The 20,969-nt window shown below is 42.6% G+C and overlaps 1 protein-coding gene across 9 annotated transcripts in view; it reads left to right on the top strand.

Annotated features, from left to right (window-relative positions):
• The window catches only part of Dab1 (DAB adaptor protein 1), a 1,169,406-nt gene that overhangs the window by 903,399 nt on the left and 245,038 nt on the right, over positions 1 to 20,969 (top strand). The gene's annotated exons all lie outside the window — the stretch shown is intronic.

Below are 20,969 nucleotides of genomic sequence, written 5' to 3' on the forward strand. Positions count from 1 at the left end.
CGGCATCCACAGACTACACTGCTAACGAGTTCCCAGGCCATGCTTGTCTGGAGGCCATACTGAGAACTATGGAGCCATCAACAGAAAGACTGTTCTAGCTCATTGCCTTTCTTACATGGATCAGTGCCCATTGTCCAGGCTGAGTTTCCTGCAACCTCCTGTGAGAGGCTTTCCTTCCTCCCTATTGGATTTGGTGGTTTGTGGGTTTTGCTTTGGTTGTGCTTTGGTACTGTCTCACTTTATCTAAAATGCCTTATGCTTTTGTGAGTCGTCTTGAGTAACAACTCACAGAGCTAGATCCCATGTTCACGATGGGAGTCCAGCTCTGACCTGCTCTCACCTTTTGAAGGGTTCTTAGGTGGAGGAGAGAGAAATTAAGAAATGATAGAAAGAGAGACCTAGCCAACGAGAAGAAAGACAGAAACACAGGATAGCTTCAGGAGGGCCTGGGTCAATACCCACCAGCCTCGTCCTTTGGTGAAAAGGGCTTTTTATAACATGCCAATGAGAGAGGCAAAAGACCTCCCCCTTGCAAGATCAAAGCACACGGTACAGCCAAGTGTAGACCCTTCCAAACACCTGGTAAACACGCCTGTGGTCAAATCATCTCCTTATGCAGCCCTGCGGGGTAAAGCAAGCCCAGATTCTCTGACTCTGAGTAAGGTCTCATTAGATAGCTTCTGTGGGTTCCCACAGTTCACCCCAGGACTCTCAGCACATAGAAAGTACTTGAGAGGAGTTGCACAGGTAACTGGTGATAAAAATTGACATGTCCAGAGTCATTTACAAAGATACTTCTATCACCGTGCATGTTTTTGGAGGAAGAATTGGTGCTATGGCTTTATGAATATGCCTTTTATAAAGTGTGTGTGTGTGTGTGTGTGTGTGTGTGTGTGTGTGTGTGTGTGTGTGGTCTATGTGTGAGTATGAGTGGGTGTGGTATATGTGTATATTCCTGTGTTTATGTTTGTGTGGTATGTGTTGTATGTGTGTATTTATATATTGTACATGTGTGTATGTATGTGTTATCCTCCTAGTTTCAGCTCCTCTTCCCTCCCTCGTCTTAGCTGCATGCAAGGGGATTAAAAGAGTTCTTTCAGGACTTGGAATCTGTGTGGATTTGCAAATTAGGATGCTCTCGGCTTCTCTGTGCAGGCAGTGAATTGTTGGAGACGTCACTGTGCCTGCCTAATCATATTTTGTGATGGCATTTGTCTGGTACCCATGAAACACAGGGCATAAATGCAATCCACATGCAGCTCCTGGACTGCCAGAACTCTAGGACGAACTATAAATTTTGTGTTTGATGTTTATTTGAAACAAATATTTTGGAGACAGTCTATTTCACTGCCTGAAACTTCATGCAAACCTTGTTTTTTATGCCTCCCAGTCTAAGCATAATAGACAAAAAAGCAAATGGGCAAGGGAACGGGTCTTGAGAGATTGCTGTGTGCGGAGAAGGTTGCGAAGTGTGTCCTAGCATTCAAATGCTTTTGCAGTAGAAATGGACAAATTATATTTCTGCTTCAAAAGTAACCATTCTCCTAAACTTGTGCTCTTGAATGTTTATTTAATGCCTTAAAATTTTATCTTAAGAGAATTTTTCTCTCAATTTTAATGTACAAAATTCAAGAGCATTCTGAAGGGAGGATTTTTAAGTTTTTCAGGACACTAAGTATTTTGAACTGGATGGGAATGTGGTGGTGACCCTGTTACAGGCTCCTCATCTTCATGTCCTAAGAATCTATATCATCAAAATCAAATATATTGGAGGAGCAATGCCTGTTGCTCAGATCTTGGAGTTTGGGCAGGCAGCTAAGCCCAAGTTCTGACCTGAGACAGTTCAGTTCACCCCCCCTGAGCCCCATTTTCCTCTCCTATAAAATAAAACACGACAGTATAAACTCAGTGGCTGACTATGTTGGTTCATTTAAGGAAGGCAATTAAATCCATAGGGTAGAGCATATTAAATGTTCAACAAAAGTTGGCAGTTCAGTCTTCATCATTTTCTCCCTTTGCCTTTCCTCCTCATCCCATTTTCCTGCTTTTCCATCATCTTTCCATCACTTGACTTGATTTTTTTTATTTCCTCACCCTGTATCTTAGATTCATCAACTTGAGTTGCCCTTACAAATATCATAAATTGAATGGCTTAAAGCACAAATGTATGTGCTAGAATATACATCTAAGAATAAAATCCCAATGATCTCTGTTGTCATGAAGGCTCTCTCTGCCTGGTTGTAGATGGCCACCTTCTCACTGTGTCACAAGGAACACACAGCAACATCCTTGGCCCATCCCTGCCTTTTCTCCTTCCTCTGCTGCTCTCCCTCTCCCTCCCCACCCTGCCTTTTCTCCTTCCCCTCCTCCTACTGTTATTCTTATCATGAAGGTCCCACCATCATTTCAGCTAGCACCTTTGTCTGTCTATCCATCCACCCATCCACCCAAACTCCCATCACACTGGGGTTTAAAGCTTCATTATATGGATATTGATAGTGCATGACTATTCAGTAAATAACAGATAATGCTTCATTTTCTTTCTCCCCTCTTTTCCTTATCATCACCACAAGTTTTTCTTATCACATTTTATATAGCAAGGGAACTTTTAACAGATATTACTGATTTGTCCCAGAGAATGATTTTATAATTACTTTTACTTGTGCAGTAGTGATAAGCACGCTCTAGTCTAGGTACATTTGTGTAGACAAAAGTACCATAAAGGCATATGAATGCATTAAAAATAGAAAATGAGTGTGTAGTAACAATATTCATTCATTACTTATAAGGATTTGATAATAGAATAAGTATTTTGTTAAGTAGATGCTGCTACCTTGGTCACAATAAGTAACTTTCATGGGATAGTTTATATATTAATCTTGAATCTTGAACACACTAATGTTATATTCTTTAACTGCTTCTTGGATGTTTATAGAGTCAACATATAATCTGAAAATAAAGTCCTCAAGTACTTATTTTTCCTGTCATATTGCTTTTGCTGAGTCTGTCAATAAACTATTTAGCAATAATAACTACTCTTTCTTTGCTTAGGATTAATAAAAAATATTTAAAATTAAGTATACAACTTTTATTAAAGGTTTGTTGTTAGTACTTTTTATGTATTTTTTTTAAGGAACTTGGATCTTAATTTGTTTCTGTACTTGCTTCACTGGTTGTGTGTATTTCCCTTCTATTGCTGTAGATTTTCTAACCTTCAATTCCTGGGTCCACTTAACTTGGTCACAATGTAGTATTTTCTCTAACCTGTGGGGTATGATTTCTGAAGTAAAGAGTTTTTTTCCTTAATGTAACTTTTTTTGTACTAATTTATAGCTTGTATTACTCAATTATATCCTCATATATGGATGCTGACAGAAAGAAAACAATGAATAATATTTAATCCACTTTCTATAAAAATATTTAGTTACTTAACTTTTTAAAAGTTGTATGCACTTGTTATAGAAATAAGAAGAGAGAAAGAAGTCATGCATCCCATGAACCCAAAATTAAGTATTATTAACATTCTAAAAGATTTCATTTTGTATTGATGCACTTGGGTAATACATGGCTGATATTATACAATCTGTGCGATTTTATATTTTGATTTGTTATCTGCCATTAATTTCCAAAATTATTACATGAACTTACAAAATAAAAGAAGTAGTTTTGTTTTTGTTTTTGTTTGTTTTTTTTTCCCCCTCCAAGGCAAGATTTAGATGGATCCTAGGAAAGATATTTTATTTTTTGGAAATGAATACCTTGCATCATAAAAGCTAAGAGGCCCTGTCCAGTTTATTAGAAGCCTGTGGCCCTGTTCCTTTAACTTAGACTATGAAAGCAAGCCAGGCAGTTTCAGACGCAAGCATAGGGCATATTTCTTCAACGAATGAATGTTTAGACAGGCTGTGTACAAGACATAGCAAGAGTCTTCAGCGTGCAAATGAGGTGTAGACACAGTGAGACATAAAGTTGTTTTCTTTATTTCATTGTTATTAGATTATGTTACAGCACATACAACTTGTCAAATAGTGCCCATCCCAGGAGTGGATGGACAGAGAAGGAAATCTGTATTTTTGGGTGTACCAGACTTTTTATTTTAGGCCACCCAGCTCCAAAATCATGACTCAGAGTCTTCTTATTATGAATGCTCTACCTAGCTTAGGTTTTGTTTCTGGCTTGCTCTTTTAACTTAAACTAACCTGTTTTTCTTTATCTACCTTTTGCCCCGGGTCTTTTTGCTTTTCTTTCTGTATGTCTTACATTCACTACTTCTCGTGGCTGTCTGTCCCCAGGTCTCCCTCCTTCACTCCTCCTTCTTTCATTCATCGCTGGAATCTAGATTTTTCCTCCTATTTATTCTGTCTGCCTACCAGCCCCACTGGTCCCTCTCCTGTCTAGCTAATGGCCATTCAGTTTTTTATTAGACCAATCAGGTGCCTTAGGCAGACATGGTGAAACAGATGCAATACATCTTTACATAATTAAACACATGTCCTTACATAGTTAAACAAATGCAGCATAAATAAATGTAACATGCCTTTACGCAGTTAAAGTAATATTCCACAGCAGAAATAAATATAACACATATTTACATAGCTAAATATTCCACAATATTCAGGTTCCTTGCCTGCCATCAAAAGGAGAGTCAATTGATTCAATTCCTGATACTTGCATCCACAGTATTGGGGTGCCCAGTGGAAGGCTGTTGTGGAAGGAGGGGTCCTCTGACTAGTAGACAAGTGGTTCTGGGGTCAGGACCTGGGTTCCACCACCACCTGGTACCTGAATGTGTAGAAAGAAGTACCACCTTGGGCTTGGGAAGAACTTGTTTTTTTATTCTGACTCCTCTCCTTAATTGCTGGGTAACTAGAGAAGATGATGGAGCTTCTTCAAACCTGATTTTAGTTCTCTTTAAAAGCTCATGTGTACACTGTCAGAAAGGAGAGATAGACATTTGAGTGTTGCTATGGTTGTGGCCTAGCAATTGTAACTTTTAAAGAAACATTTGCAAATTTATCATACTGTTCTTGTATTTGTATTAGAGGTATACACCAGGGCTAGCAGTTAACATCAATGATGAAGGCCCAACTTATTTACAGTAGGATTTTAGGTTCAAGGCTCCAAGAGGATCCAAGTGGCAGACATCTCCACACCAGGGTCATCAAAATGGATTAGAATCCTGGCCAGTTTATGTTGAGGGATGGTTTTGGTAAGGCTATAGTCAGGGTCCTTACTAATCAAATCACTTAGGAAATAGCCTGTTAGTATTGGCTGAGCACTTCGTGGTCTCTATAATGACATCATATTCCTTAGCCTGTTAGATCTCTAGGACACAGAAGGGAATGTGTTCAAATGAATCTTCAAAGATTCTCATCTGTTGTTACTTCTATGTACTGCTCCTGGTCTAGGGTGGTGACGTACATAGCCTGTGGCCCACTGAGACACTGGATCTCACCCTCAGACCACTACCCTCTGATATAGAAGCCTTCAGTTTCTCCAGTTACCAAAAGGATGTAGAAATTGTAGCTTCTTGACTAAGCTTGAAACATCTAAAGACATTATGACATCCCGTTCTTCACAGATGTTTATCCAGCTGCTGCCATGAGCACAACTTCTACTTGATGGCCTGGGAAGAGAGAAACACCTCAGGAAGAGGCTGACTGACTTCCATGCGATAGCAAGGGATTCTAGCGGGGGGGGGGGGGGGGCGTCCTGACTTCTGTAGAGTTTGTCTCTCCCTGAAGAGATAGATTTTCTATGTTCCTACTGTTGATCACTTTCAGTTCATTACTGTTCATAAAGTTTTTTAAAAATTACTCCTATTCCTAGATGAATCCCAGCAATAGACCATAGGTAGAGCACAAAAGGATTGCTTCATGTTTTAGGCCATCCTGGTCCACATGGAATATTCCATGCCAACCAGAGCTATAGAGCAAGACCCTGTCTATAATAAAAATAAAAATAAATGGAACAATGTCTTAAATGTCTATGTATATCTACATATGATTAAATTCTCTAGAAGTTGAGACTCTTCAAATGGTATGAGGTGTTAGTGGTTGGAGCAGGCAAAGCCTGGCTCTCACAGATGAGATCTTCAGAGAAGGTGCTGCTGCCTGCAGTCATTCAGGGGGTCAGATAAGTTGTGATAGTTCTCGTTAATTGTCAACTTGATAGACTCCTGAGTCATCTGCAAACTGAGCCTCATTAGTTGAGGTGGGAATCCACCCACTATTGGTGGCTCCATTTCTTTGGTAATGGATCTCAGACTATATTAAGAGTAGAGAATGTGAGCTTAGCACTATTGTGCATGTATTCATTGCTGTCTTCTGACTGTAGATGCAATATTATCAGCTGCTTTAATCTCCCATTGCTTTGACTTCCCACTCTGATGGAGTAGACATTGATCTGTGTGTAGTGATATTTTATTTGTGCTTTGATAAATAAAGTTTGCCTGGAGATCAGGGGGGAAAGGCCAGCCATTTTAAGTAAACAAAGTCAGGCAGCACAGGTCCTTAATCCTATCACTTATCAGGAGGGGGCCCTGTGTGTTTAAGGCCATACAAGGGAACAGAGCCAAGCGTGGTGACACACACCTTTTAACCCCAGTACCAACCATAGAGACCTGGAGGTCTGTACAGACAGACAGTGACAAGGAAGTGAGGTAGCTGGGCCAATGAGAGGGCAGAACAGCAAGGCAATAAAGGTGTGGGTAGACAGGGAGTAACTCTTATTTGGAAGCTGAAGAGTTGGTGAGGTGAACTTGGCTGGTGGCTTTTCCTATTTCCTGATCTCTAAGGCTTTTACCCCTATATTTGGATCTGTGTTTTTTATTTAATAAGACCATTTAGAAATTTGTCTATATCTGTGAGCTAAAACAAACCCTTGCTCCCTTAAGTTGCTTTTATGCCATAGTAATAAAAAGAAACTAACACATGAGCCAAGACTAGAACCCAGGAATGTCTCCTTGGCTGGAACACCGTCAGCTCCACAGACTCCAAACAACGTGTAGTTTTAGCATTTGTCCCTAATGCTGCCTCTGTGCCTCTGTGTGTTTTCCTCCTCTTACTTGGAGTGAAGATCTCTAGGAGGAGTTGGTGTTCTTCTTGCATGATAGCCATTTCAAGTAAGCTCTCCCTAATGAGCCCAACGCTTAGGTCACCCCTTTGAGTATATAGTAGTATCATGTAAATCAGGAGACTCTTTTCAGTTCTTGTGGATTGTTGCAGTCACGACAATGTACACATTCTTTGGGGGTTTCCTGTGGCTCAGTGCTAGGAGACGAGGGTGTGAAACATTGCTGTAGGGGGCAGCCCATGAACACGGGATTCAGGTAAATCTTTGGTGTTTTTCTGTCTTGGCAGGGTTTGGTTTTGTTTTTAATCATAGTAAACGAATTGTTCTCTACCGGCTTTGAGATTTGCAAGCTTTAAATGCCTCAAATCCAGGACTTTGTTATGACATAAATCTCCCTAAGTTTGGTCCATAAAGTTTGTGTACAGGGCTGGGAGAAAGTAGTTAGGGTTCAGGCCAAACAGTCTTTACCCTGGTGAGCACATCATATGCCATAAAGTGGGGAGAGACTTCTGTGTTATGTGGGCTCATTGGTGCTGACTTGGTTACAGGATGCTGCACTCTGTGTTATCATTCCCTGGAGACCAATTCATCCGCAGAGGCTGACCGGGTGCCCTAGTTTAAGGCCTCATTCTATCTGGTTCTCTTATAAGAAGTCAGGATTTCCTCAGGGGCCCGTTTGTCCCTCCAACAGCATGGCCCATACGGCAGCACATCAAACCCTATAACATGTCCCTGCTCCTTTCCTTTCCTTCTTCATAGCCAAGCCACAGTAACCTCCAGGCCCTAAGATGTGCCTCTATGACTTTAGTGGAGATTGTACCCCCACTGGGATCATCTCTCCCGTCCTGGTCACTTGTTACACACAGTCACACTCTAGCATGCAGGAACCATTGCACTGGGCCATTATCCTTAACCTTTGGAGCCTCTTAGCATCCTTAGTTAATTAATCACTATTATCAGTCTGTGTGACAAGTTGCATGTCTTTTCAAGCCATTAATTCCTTATCTCCTAACTATCCCATTCCTAAAGGTACTCAGAGCTAGCTGTTATCTATCATCTGGAATGTTCTATAGCTTCCTAAGTAGTCCTGAGATTTCCTGTATTAGACATCTCCAACCTTGTGTTGATTTGATTGGGAGATTTGATCAGGTCACATACAGTCTGCTTAAAATCTGCAGTGAGAGAGGCTCCTGATGCCTCAGCTTATCCTAACCTCTAAGAAGCCCCGTGTCCTCACCCTTCCTTATCTTTCCAGACCCATCTCCTTCCACTCTTCATAATTGTAGTGCATTCCCTGGCTCAAGCGAGTGAATTTTAATTTACTCACTCTACTGTGTTGTTTTTGCTTTGGGAGATTTGCATGTGTCTTGTCTTGTCTTCTCTGAGGAGCAAATTGTTCTTTATTCCTTTCAAAGCTAACTCCATGCATCTGGTTTCAGGTTAGATGTCATTCTCCCCTGGAAATATTCAGGGACCTATTACTCTTTTCCTATACCATCCTGGGACTCTCAAAGCACCCCTCAGTAATAATCATCATATGTTATTTTAAGTTAGAGTTTTCCTTCTCTTTTCACTCCCATGGCTTGAAGTTCTGTAGGAGGAGGGACTGCTTAGTTAATCACTTAGCTTATCTCTACCACTGAGCACTGAAGTGTCAGGTAATAGGGATGCAATAGCATTTATGGCATCTGTAAGGGAGTGGAGGAATGACTTCAGAATCATAGGGCTCATGTGCCACCCAGGTTTGGCTAGGTCCCTCAGTACCCAGACCCACTCAGGTCCTCATGTTGGCCACAATCCTCCAGTCACCATTCGACTGCTTCTCAGTCTCTACCATTAGCTGTGGGTTCCTCACACAGCCCTTGGCACATGGCATAAACTAAGTACATGCTTAGTAAATTTTGATAAAGTATGCAGGGGAAGGATTTGAATGAGGAGAAAGAAAAAGAAATCAAGAGCAATACAAACATCTCTCATGAGAACTTGGCCCCCTGACGTTCTTGCTATGTGGCATTCAAAATTCTTGCCATTCCAGGAGCTGCTTCTCCTGTGTGGATGTGTGTCCAATCATGTCTGGTGCCGTAATTTAGCATGATGTGGGCCATATTGGTTGTAAGAGCTATACGATTTGCTGTATTAGTTCATCCCACTGCTTCATTAAGCTCAGTGTGCTGCCTCTGGCAGTGGCTGGGCCTGAATTTTGATGTTTGGAAGAACAAAGCCCTTCACATTCACACTTTAAGTCCTGGGGAGCGCTGAGTCAGGTTAAGTGTATGCGCCGCCTTCTCAGAGCTGCAAAGCACAGAATCAACAAATGGCCCAGAGCATGGGGTTTTGTTATTTGTGTGAGTTTATTGAGCAGATGTGTCCAGGTGTGCTGAGATTTCAGCAATCTCTTCTCCTGCAACACATCTTATAGGTTGGTCAAAGGACACCTGCTGCAATCCTAAATGTGTCTATACAGCCTGTCAGGAGAGCACCATGTAGATCAAAGGTGGGGATGGGGGTGGGGATGTCAGTGAAAGGGAACTGATGCCTGTTGGTAATGTGACTATGTTTTCTCTATTTATATTTGAAAGGAGCCTATACCCTCGTATTCCCATCTTAAGAGAGGCAGCTGAGCTTCAGAGAGAACCTCTTACCTGAGCTCATGCAACTTATAAATAGATAGAGCTACATGTGCCTCAGTCTAATAGACCCCGGCATCTGTCTACATACTAACATGGAACTGAACTGTTCTCTGGAGAATGATTTGTCCTCTTACTAAAAGCAAGCACAGAAAGGCATTTCCCTACAGTTTTCAGTGGTATCTTATACTAAGGCAGCCTCAGCTTTGGAATGAGCAAAGAATAATGGCTGTGCCATATGGTGTAGTTAGACACTGAAGCACCTTACCTTTAGCCAAAGGATGGGTGCCCCATGCAAGGCTGCACATGATTGACAAGGTCAACATTGTCATAGTGTGAAGAAGGTCACTTCCTCTTTACAGATGCAAAAGGTAAAGTGTAGATAAACTTGAAGGTCTTTGACTGCATAAGTTGAAATGCACTTTATGTTAAGAGAAAGCATTGTTTTAGAATTTAATTTCATACAAACACTCCAAAAACTGGAGACCAGGGGATTATGCAAGTTCTCCAATTTGTGAAGGCTATCAGTCAAGTTAATCTCCCAGTGAGTATCCATCTCTATTCTAAAAGTGATAATGAAGATATTACTGATAAGTATGACTAATACATGTCAGTGGTTATAGACATCAGGCTATGCACTAAAACCGTAGATGTATATTTTGTTCAGAATACCCCTTCTAGGTAGTTGGGTTTATTTGTTGTTGTTGTTGCTGTTGTTGTTGTTTTTAAATGATCTCAGATACTGCAATGGAAGTTAGAGAGGTAAGACACAGTCAGCTCAGGAAGTCAAAGCCCAGTCCTTGACCCAGCTACAGTTCTGCCACCCTCATCAACACAGCATTGTTGCATGGGCTCTGCGAGCATCTCTCCCATTCTGACACACTCAGCTCCTGGCTCTCCTTGAACATGCATAAGCGTGCATCCTCTCTCCTCTCAATCTGGATGGAGTGCTCTTGTCCCTTTTCTGCCTGCCTTTGCCTACCTGATCTTTAAGATAGACCTCATTTTGCATCGCCATGAAGCTCTTCAGTGTGTTTCTCCAGTGATGGTAGTAAGCCTTCCTTGCTCTGTGACTCTCAGGACTCCTTCTTTGTTTAAGATCACACCTACACACCTTCCTGTCCTGCTAGATTATGTGTTAAGACAGGATTTGATGGCCTGTACTTTGTCTTCTCTATCTCCTTAACGCTAGGAGGAAAAGACTTAAAGGAAGAAATGGGAGACAGCATTAACAATGCAGAGAATATAAGAACAATGTAAGAACAACCTGGCAGAGAATATAACAACTTAAGTTCTTTTATTCACAAAGAGAGCTGGAGAGCTGGCTCTGTGGTTAAGCATACTTTCCATTCTTTCAGAAAAGCCAGGATCTGTTCCCAGCACACAAATGGTGGCTCACCAACGTAAGTCCAGTGGCAAGGGATCCACTGCCACCTTCTGGCCTCCACAGGCACCAGGTATGCATGTGACACACATACATACTTTTAGGCAGAGCACCCATACATATAACATAAAAACCTAAAAGGAAATCTCACTTTTAAAAAGCTTCCAAAGGGAGTTGTAGGTTTCATAGCGTTATTTTCCAGATGAGGAAGCCTATGCTTCTAACTGAGGACGTGTTCAAGATAACCCAACATGCACCTGGAAAGCAGTCATCTTAAAGTTGGGTGTAGAGGATTCAATGCACAGTATTTATACGCTATACCATTTAGAAGTCACTTAGCTCCCAGCAGTGAGTATTGAATAAAGCCTCAGCAAAAGCTCAGGCCTACTTCCTGCTGCAAAGCAGTAACTTTAGATTCTGTTTACCTTTATAAAGAACCTATTTGTCATCATAGATTTTTTTCCTTCTAATTTGGGAGTACCATCATTTGAGTCTTTTACCCCCTTCAGTTGGTCATACTGCTCTAGGGAGAACTTGCATACTAATTGTGAAATCAGAGGCAAGAAAAGCCATGCAGGAACTTACATTGGACGGAGCCCAGCAGATGATGAATAGCAGACCTGAATCTTATCATGTATTTCAGGATGATGTACGGTACTGTTGGAAACTGCCTTTGACAAATGTGCATGGGAAGGGGAATTATCGCCAACAATGAAAAATGTTCTTATTATGTGATCCTAAAAAGGATCAGGACCCCTATCATTGGGAAGATGATCATCCTCTATCCCTTATTAACAGCAGTACAGACTGTATGTTAAAGACATTGGGCATTGTACTGAGGTGGTGATGGATAACGTGAGCGTTGAAATGGGGTTGGATTTAGAAAAGGCAGCTTGATGTGTGGGTCCAAAGTGTGCAACTCGCTAAGGTCTCTTTTAGCCCTTGCTTTATGAGGATCTGTGAGATTTGTGCTACTGTTTCAGTTGGTATCTGACGGCTTTTATGAAGGTCAGTGCTGTGCTTAACTAGTAGAAGGTACATGACACAGGCTGGTAAGAAATACAACTATTGCAGGAAGAAGACAAATGTGCAAATCATTTTGAATGTTTATTTAAATTTCATTTTCACAATTTGTACTCCTATGTTGAACCTGTAAAAGTCATAGAGATTCATCAACCCTGGCCCATGGCCAGAAGCTCAGAAGTTGTGGTTTAAACCTGAGCAGTTGGCATTCTTCCCATGTTTTGTTGACCATAGTGTCTTCTAGTGAAAAACCTCCTGGGATTCAGAATCATAGATTCTGGAGCTGATGAGTGTGTGTAGAGCGTGGAAGGGACCCTAATTCAGCTATTTACACAGAGCAGGGCTGTCCAACTTTTTGAAATCATGACATAACATTGCCACCCACAAATTGCCTTCTACTACATTCATAGTTTCCTGGAACACATGGGCCCTACAGGCATCAGGTTGGGTACATCTGGAAGAGGTGATCCAGAAAGATTCATTGATTCAGGAATTGCAGACATTAACCCTGTTAAAGGCAAGGGCTACATGAGATCTTTAACTCCTCTATCGTCCCTCTATCCTTTTGTTTCCTTCCATTCTTTTCACTTATTTCCCATGCCTACTTTTGTTGTTGTTGTTGAAGCCAGGCAGAATGATGGCCACAGAAGACTGTGAACAGATCTTGGACTCTTGGATCGTAAAGATGTGCTGTGTAAGGTGCAAAACTGTGAGGTGCTTGTAGTTACTTACAGTTAGCTGAAATCACAGAGCAGAAGGAAGCAATAATTCAAGGGCTTGCCAGGGCTTAGGAGTTTATGTAAAGGTCCTTGAGGTTTAGAGTGCTGTTAGGCAATGCTTTGTGAAATGCTTGCCGTTCCACAGACATTGTCCACCCATTACTTTTTACAGCCTTTATGTGGCCACCTGTACGGCAAAACCCACCTTTTTCCCAGGGACAGGAAGACCAGCAGATCAGACATCTCCTCAAAAAGTAACTGTTCTCTCTCCTTCAGCATAACATGCCTTGAAGTTAGTATATTTTATACATCTAGTATTATGTACAGAGCCTGGTACACAGTATACATTCATTATGCATCTGTTGAACATTGGACTAGCCTTCATTATGTTGGCAATTCTTTGGCCTTTGGCTTATATTTTCCCAGAATCAGTCATTTAAATTCCATTCGTTTTTCTTGGAGGTTTTGAAACAATGATTGTTGTGGTTTCCCCTCCTGTTCTCAAAGCCATAGATTACAAATAGATTTTGTATAATTTGCCAATGTAGATCAATTTTAATGGCTGCCTCAAGTGTTCTGGGGAGAGTCTATAGCCCCCACCTTTCTTTCCTCGAGCACAGTTAACACTCAAGTGTATTTCCTTTGGATTCTTTTTCCTGTACGTGCATATGTGCACAGATTCATGCAAACATGTGTGATCAAATTCTGCTGTGTGTTATTCTTCACCAAACTTCCTCAGGTAAACTATTCTCATACAATTAAAAAATATGATTATTATTTTTAAATGTGGTAAGTGATGTAATTTTCTTTAATATTTTTTGCACAAAGTGTCCATCCTTACCATTGTATCAGTGTTGCCATTTTTCACTGGTCCATTTTGAGATTTACTAAATATTGCTCCAGGTGTGTGGTATGTGGAACTGTTTTTATTAGTTGATAGTTCACATCTCTTTGTATCCCTGAGTTGATTCAGTGATGACTGTGTGTTGTGGCTGGGAGGATATAACTGGTTTTCCTTCAAGGAGAAGAAAGCATCTCGAGGCTGGGTGCCCCTTAGCTGGACCCAGTACTCAAGGAGGGTGCTGGCATTAAGATTCACTAGTGGATGCCTGGGAGATGGAGTGCTTTATGCAGTTCAAATCTCCTAACCCCAGCTTATCAACTTTAATGTGCTGTCTTCGTGCCTTGATTTTTTGGTTCATCTATTTTAATGTGATGAAATGTAAAAATTGAGCTTACTTTTGTTTCCTTACAAAGTCTTTAGGGGGTTTTAGCTGATAACCTATCCTTCGCCTCTCAGGGATTCGAATTTTAAACACCCCAAAATACATTTTCTTGATATCTGTCATCAAGTGATTAGTGCAACTATTTAGTTCTGGTCTTCTTTCCTATTCTTAGTAGATTTATTTTCTCTTCTTAGAATTCTACTCTCACCCTCTCTGTCTGGGAGACTGGAGATGTCATTTAAGCATTGCTTATTAGGATTCCATTATTTGCCTCATATACAGTCAGCTAAATCAAAAAGTCAGACAGTGTTTTTAAATTGCAAATTTAAATGACAATTTATAGACCAGGTCTACTGGAAATTTTCTGTCCTTGGTATCCATCAGTGTCTATGGGTGTATAGTTTTATATTCTCCCTCCCTCTCTTCCTCCTTCACCCTCTGTGCATGCATATTACACCAGAAAGATCAGAGCTGCTTTAAACGAAACAAAACATAGATCTCAGTTGGAAGGAACTGCGAACAAACACCCAATCCCAGGCCTCACTTAATTGTTACTCCCCTCTTCCCCTTGCTTTTAATATCTTGGTTACTACCAGCTTTTAATATCTTGGTTAGTCTTCACAAAAATACAATGTGGCACTCATATCATGCTTGAAATTTATAGGATGTTTATTATGCACCGGGCTCTATTCTATGGGTTTGTCCCCCTTAACTCAGGTAACATAATCATTTGGTTGTTTTTATAAAAGGGGTTGAAAGTCATGGTGGGTGACAGTGACTTGTTGAGAGCTGAAGGTCAAGGAGGGTGGAGCTCTTGCTTTTGCCTTAAAACACCATTGACCACAGCAGCTTGTTTTCATTTGCAGGGAGAGGATTTGGGGTCTGTGTGGTTTCTCTGTTTCATAAAAATGACAAGCTGAAAAGTCTTCTCACTATGCCTTGCTGAGTTTTAATTTTTAGCAGATTGGGTTAGAAGAGGCAGCTTTAAACCTTGAAATCATCTTCATTTATCGGTCCATTTTCTCTGGGATCAGAGTAGATTGGCAAAGCATTATTATGATCTTCCATTTCAGAGCTGAAGGATTATCCATTGCGATGGGTGAAATCATCTCTGAAATCCTTCTGAAGCTGGTTGCAGAGGTTGGTCCATTTCAGAAAATGCCTGTGGTACCAGGACCTTTAGAAATGAAAATTAATGGGATAAAGTTTGCATCTTGAAGACTTGCATTTAAAGGGTGATCCCACTGCATCTTTGCATCTATTGTATCAGACTTCTCCACCTATTATAGCATAAGCTAGAGTTTCCTCTCTGTTCATCTTTTACTCAGCAGACTCCAATGTCAAAGGCAGAAGGGGCAGCTAAAGACTGGGGAGGTACTATTTAGACACAAGAAATAAGGACATGGGGAGCTAAGCAACCTTGCTCAGGCTGATGGGGAAAAAAATGAAGAGTGAGTCATTAGATCACAGTGCAGGTTTGCTCTGGGTAGAGGAGAGCAAAGGAAGGAAGGGAAGTGGGCAGGGAGATCAATTGGGTGATCTCCTGAGAGCCTTCAGTGTAGTGCCAGGGAAATTCCAGCAAGACTGTTGGTAAGTCTTCAAGCCAAAATCACTCACTAGAGTAGTGCTCACCTCCTAGAAAAGGGCCTGCCCATCCTGTATTGCTCTGTCAGTGGCCAGGATGGTCTCAGGAAATGTGGTGCTGGAGCAGCTGTGGTAGTAGATATCTAGGGGCAGCTGTTATGGCATTTAGTGAATTCTTTTTGTGCGGTAGGATAGCTGTGGCACTTAGTGAGTTCTTTCTGTGTGGTAGGATAGCTGTAGGATGCATGCTGTGGGCCACGTGGCAACAAAAATATACATGCGATATGCAACAAAAGGATTCATGCTCTACCTGAATACTAGGGATTGCTGTGAGACACCCCCCACACACACTTCTCATCTCCCTCCCACCACAGACAGATAAACTGCACCGTTTGCTTTCCATAAGTCACCTGTTGCCTCAGAGGCAAAGGTGGGCAGGAGTTATCAAATATGGTACTAATGGAAACTAGGTTACCAACTGGTCTGGCAAGTTAGTCCAGTAATTCCTGGCACAGGTTAGCCTTTTGTGGTCTGCAAGAGCTGGAGAATAAGAGAGGGGCAGAAAGAAGTTACTGCTGACTGTCCAGGCAGGAAGCCCCAGCGTCGCTCTTACACCTCTGTCCTTGTCAGCAACAAAAACAAAACTCCTGTCCCAGCAGCACCCATGGAAAGTCATGTGATCTGAGCATCATTTGCTCTGTCAGTGGTGTATAGATCTTGTTAAATATATTCTACTCAGTCACCACCCACACTGAGCTACATTGTCTTCAGAGGCAACCCAGTGATGGTGCTACGGTCTTCAGGCTCCCATGTCTGTCAGTCACATCTTCCATTTAAGCACCATAACTCTGAAGAATACCAGATCCTCTACATCTCTGTTTGATAATGTGTGAAGTGAAGGTTATGTGATCCTCCTCCCAAAGATGACCAAGAACCAAGGGCATCATCGACATATGTGTCTACATATGATATGAAGAAGGATAAAGCCCATGTAGAGTCACTGATCTGGGACAACAATGTCTGCAAGAGTTGAGTGTGCAAACCAGTGTGTGCACACCATCACTGTCTGGCTCTTGCTAGGGTGGGACTTGTGGAGATACCATATGTACCGTCTCTGCCTCCTGGGATGTTCCAGCTTAGCCCTCCAGGACAGTGTGCTACTCAGGCTGCTTCCAGCTGTCCTTCCTCTGGAGCCATGTGTGCTTGGAATAGAACTCATTCAGGAGAGAAGCAATCTATAGGTCTTCACCTCCACTTGGGGGGCCCTGCTGGGGAAAGTACGGCATTTTCCCCCCTCCACCATCCTTTGGACATGCCTCATGTCTTCTCAGACTCTGCTTTCACTTTCTCTGTTTCACTCAGGCCTGCCTTTGTCCCTTTGCTCACAGCCAGCTGCAAAGTTTACCCTGTTGCAGCTCCCACCCAAGACTAAGCTGAAGATCCTAATTCTAGATTCAGGAGAGACAATATCTATAAATGTCATCCCGTCTCTAACAGTGACTACCTATGGTCCACTTTAAGAGTTAGGTTTGCAAAGGATGAGAGTAGTTACTTTTGACCACCCTATGGGTGACTTGGGGAAGGGGAAGTATCCAAAGTAGTGGTACAAACTCTATATAGACACAGCTGACCAAGAGAATCCAGGCTAGAAACCACTTCTGCCAGGAAGCCTTCCTAAAGTAGCCAAACAGTGTGAGGTGCCTGGGCTACTTGGATTCTGGGAAGATATGGTTAAAGAGGTAAGAAAAGGAAGATGGAGATGGGGGACGGGGGGGGGAAGGAAAGGGGCAATTCTGTTCTAAGCAGCTGTGTGACTCCAAAGGAAGGCCATGTAAAGGCTAGGTGGGGTGGCATAATGTTCTGGGGATCAGTGAGTGACACTGGAGAGATAAACTGGAGCCGGTTATGCTTCAGCTCTCTGCTGGGCTGTGCTCAGTCCTCTATCTGCCTCCCTCCAAACCTGACCCTGCCCATATAGCCTAAAGCTGCTGAGAGTGGGTCCCCAGTAACCATTTGCAGAACAGAGTGCCACCCAGATGGAATAATAGTTCCCTAGGCAGTGAGAAGTACTTCCTGGTAGCAATAGGAAGTAATCATCGTACCAAAAAGCAATTGTTTTTCCCCCTTCAAAGTGTGGGCAGCAGTGAGCTCCCACAGTGGCTTTCATGTACATTCATGTGATACATCTTTGATCCCAAACTCCTTTAGGTTCTGAATCTTCAGTAGGAGCTGCTACAGCTAACCACTTAATAGCTGTCCAGTGCCCAATAAGTTAATGCAAATTAGCTTAGAAACGATGAAAACTTCGGGGACTTAATGAGCTGAGCTGGCACCTGTTCACTTAGCACTTGGACAGCATCTCTGGAGCTGCTTAAGCTAAGTGGGTGGTATCAGCCTCACTCTTTCTGGAGAATGGCTAGCTGAGGCGTTCCATGTCGCCTTTCGCTAACTTATAGTTAGTTCCCTTCAGGTGGCTGATCTGAATATTATTGGATAAAAGATTTAAGAAACTCCAAACAAAATGATGCCTACCACCTGCCCTGCCTCAGACCCTGCAGATCCAGAAGATGCTCTGAGTGGCCGAGACAGCATAGGTATACCATTCGAAAGGGCTGAGTGTGAATCCTCATCTTTGGAGGAGCCCAGAGTTGGGGCCACACAAGCTTCCTGGTGCTCGTGGCAGCTCAGTGTACTGCACAGCCACATGTCGGAATGCTCAGTGGGGACACAGGTGTGCTCTGCAGTGCCTGACACATTGTAGAAGCCTAGTCAGTATTTGATGGATGAGGGAGTGAACCAGTGATGAACAGCCTCTAGAGTACTAGTAGGAGAGGACCCAGCCTTGAGCTTTGCTTCTGTATTTCTGAACATGATAAGTGAACAAGGGTGACTTCTTTCGTCTCTCTGATTCTCGCCCTTCCTTATATGGTTTTAAACTCAGGTCTGATGCATGTAGTGCAGGGCAGATATAAGTATGCAGCAAACATATTCAAACAACTTGTATTAATAACCAAAAAATAAGTTGTTTGATACATCTCAATTTTCTTCTTGATAAAAATGGAACCCCCTTTGTCTACAGACAAGGTTCTTACTCAGAGCATGTGAGCATCTGGCTCAGAGTTCAGTAAGAAGTAGACGATGTCATTGCTATTGGAAGACTTACAAGGCCCAGGCTGTGGCCGCCCAGTAACCAGAGACTGAGTGCAGGGAAAGGGGCTGTGACAGGCTTTCCTGGGCACACACAATGTCCCCAATTTTGTCTGCCATTCTCCCTGAAAAGACTCCGAGTTTTCTGAGAGACCTTGGGCTACATTATCTGACTTTTATGTGGCAGGCTATTCTTTTCAGATTGACTTTTAGGATTCTCATGACCTAACCCAAGCCTGCTTTACCAAAAATAAATAAATAAAAACCTTAATCCTTTGATCTTGTCTCAGTCACAAGAAATGATTGTCTTGCGGCCTGTCACCATAGGTGATTTATGGAAGAATTACCAGGCAGTAAGCATCGTCTCACTGTAGTCCCGCTGTCTGCAGGTCCTCTACATCTTACTCTGATCTCCTCTAGGTCTACAGAACATAGCCTCATCAGGTTGGAAGGAGTTGGACATCTCAGGCTGAGAGGAAAAAGGGAATATTCCAGAAGGAGCACAGGCAGGGGTTAGATTCTGAATTGTGACGTGGAAGAAAACCTGTTCATGTGCTCCATGTAAGTAGAGCACTGCCCTCTGGCACACCTTTGTAGGACCTCAGAGAGAACAGAGCACAATAGATGTGGTCCTGACTCTCCTGTCAGCATTCTGAGTGAGCCAAACAGAGATGACAACTCCATTGCTCTTTAAAAACTGGCACAAGGGATAGCTGTCCCCTGGGAGCACAGGGGGAGTGGTCATGTCTTCAAGCCTTTTCTGATAGGCTGGCTTTCTCTGGCAGCAAGGGCAGGCCTAGAAGTAGGCTAGACCAAGAGTACCTCCCATTTGTCTTTGCTCTCCAATGCCTTCTTCACCAAGGAAGGCAGGGAGGATGAGGGAACAAATGCCCATAGTTCGCTATGCTCTTCTCAGGACAGATTCTCCCATCCAAGGGGAGGTCATGTGGAGGACTTCAGGCAGGGCAAAAGGAGAAACTGGTTACCTCTCCTCACTCTGATAGCCACTGAATCTCCTCTGTCATACTGCGCTGGCAGAGAGCTTCTTTGGCCTAGCAGAGTTACAGCCATCTCCCAGACCTATCTCCTGGATTAGCTTTGGTCAGGGCACTCACTCCTTTTGTTGGTCTAATCCTCTGGCTAGTAGCAGCTTCCTGCTCTCACTAATCTTTGGCTCACTTCCTCCTTCCCTGGCTTTTCAAGCTTCTTCCACACCATTGTGAAGGCTCCCTGCATTATATTCCCTCTTGAAATAACAGGCCAGTGTTCATTTTGCCTGACTGGGTCTTGGTGGATGGATCATCTGTGTTTAAAACCTAGCCTCACAGTGTCCAAGCACCAGAACTTTGGAGAAGCTCCATAGCCCACAGAGCCCCTTACCATGTCCCCAATCTGGATTTAGAATTAGACTCTAGGTGTGTGGACTCCAGCAGAGAGCATGGTGCACAGTAGATCTAGGACTGGGGGCTCTTCTTTTATTACATTCAGAAAGCCATTTACTTCTTGAGAAAGGAACCTGAGCTTTTTATATTTCGCCTCCTAGCTAGATGCTACCCATTTAATGAAGTGAGTAAATTTAACCAACTGTTTCTTGACAGAATGGTTTAGCAAAGTTAGAGGACTCTATCAACATCATCCTAACACTCCTCAAAGGACGGGTGCGTGGGTTTCCTGGTGCTGTTCTCCCATAACTTTTACAGTGCACATGCCTGTGAAATGTTAATTGCCGTGACTTTAACAAGTAAGAAATGTCACAGCCGCCCCTGGGACGTGCACCTTGTGTGGCTGCGACTTCCTCCTCTTCCTCAGTAGCTGCAGCAGGGTTTTTGTCTTTGCTTCCTCCCTCATTCTCTTTCCTTCTTCCCCAGAGCGGTTGCCCAAAGCTGGATCCTTGGCCATCTCCCTGATCATGGCCAACTCTGGGTGAACACAGATGGTTCCCTCCGCCATGGTTCCTGGAGCCAGATGCTCTTGCTTAGGGGCAGGAATCACAAGGTTTCATTAGTCACACTTGTTAAAAGTACAAACCCTCTGGTGGGCTTGTTGAACATGAAGAAATCCCAGTGTGTAAATATTTATGGATTAGGAATCAAATATTAAATATTTACTTCAGCTTTGTGGAATTATAAATGATTTAACAAACCCCATTGGGAGTTGGAATGGAGGTAGTTAAAGCCCATTCTTA

This window comes from Onychomys torridus, chromosome 2 (assembly GCF_903995425.1).
Source record: "Onychomys torridus chromosome 2, mOncTor1.1, whole genome shotgun sequence".
Lineage (NCBI taxonomy): Eukaryota > Metazoa > Chordata > Mammalia > Rodentia > Cricetidae > Onychomys > Onychomys torridus.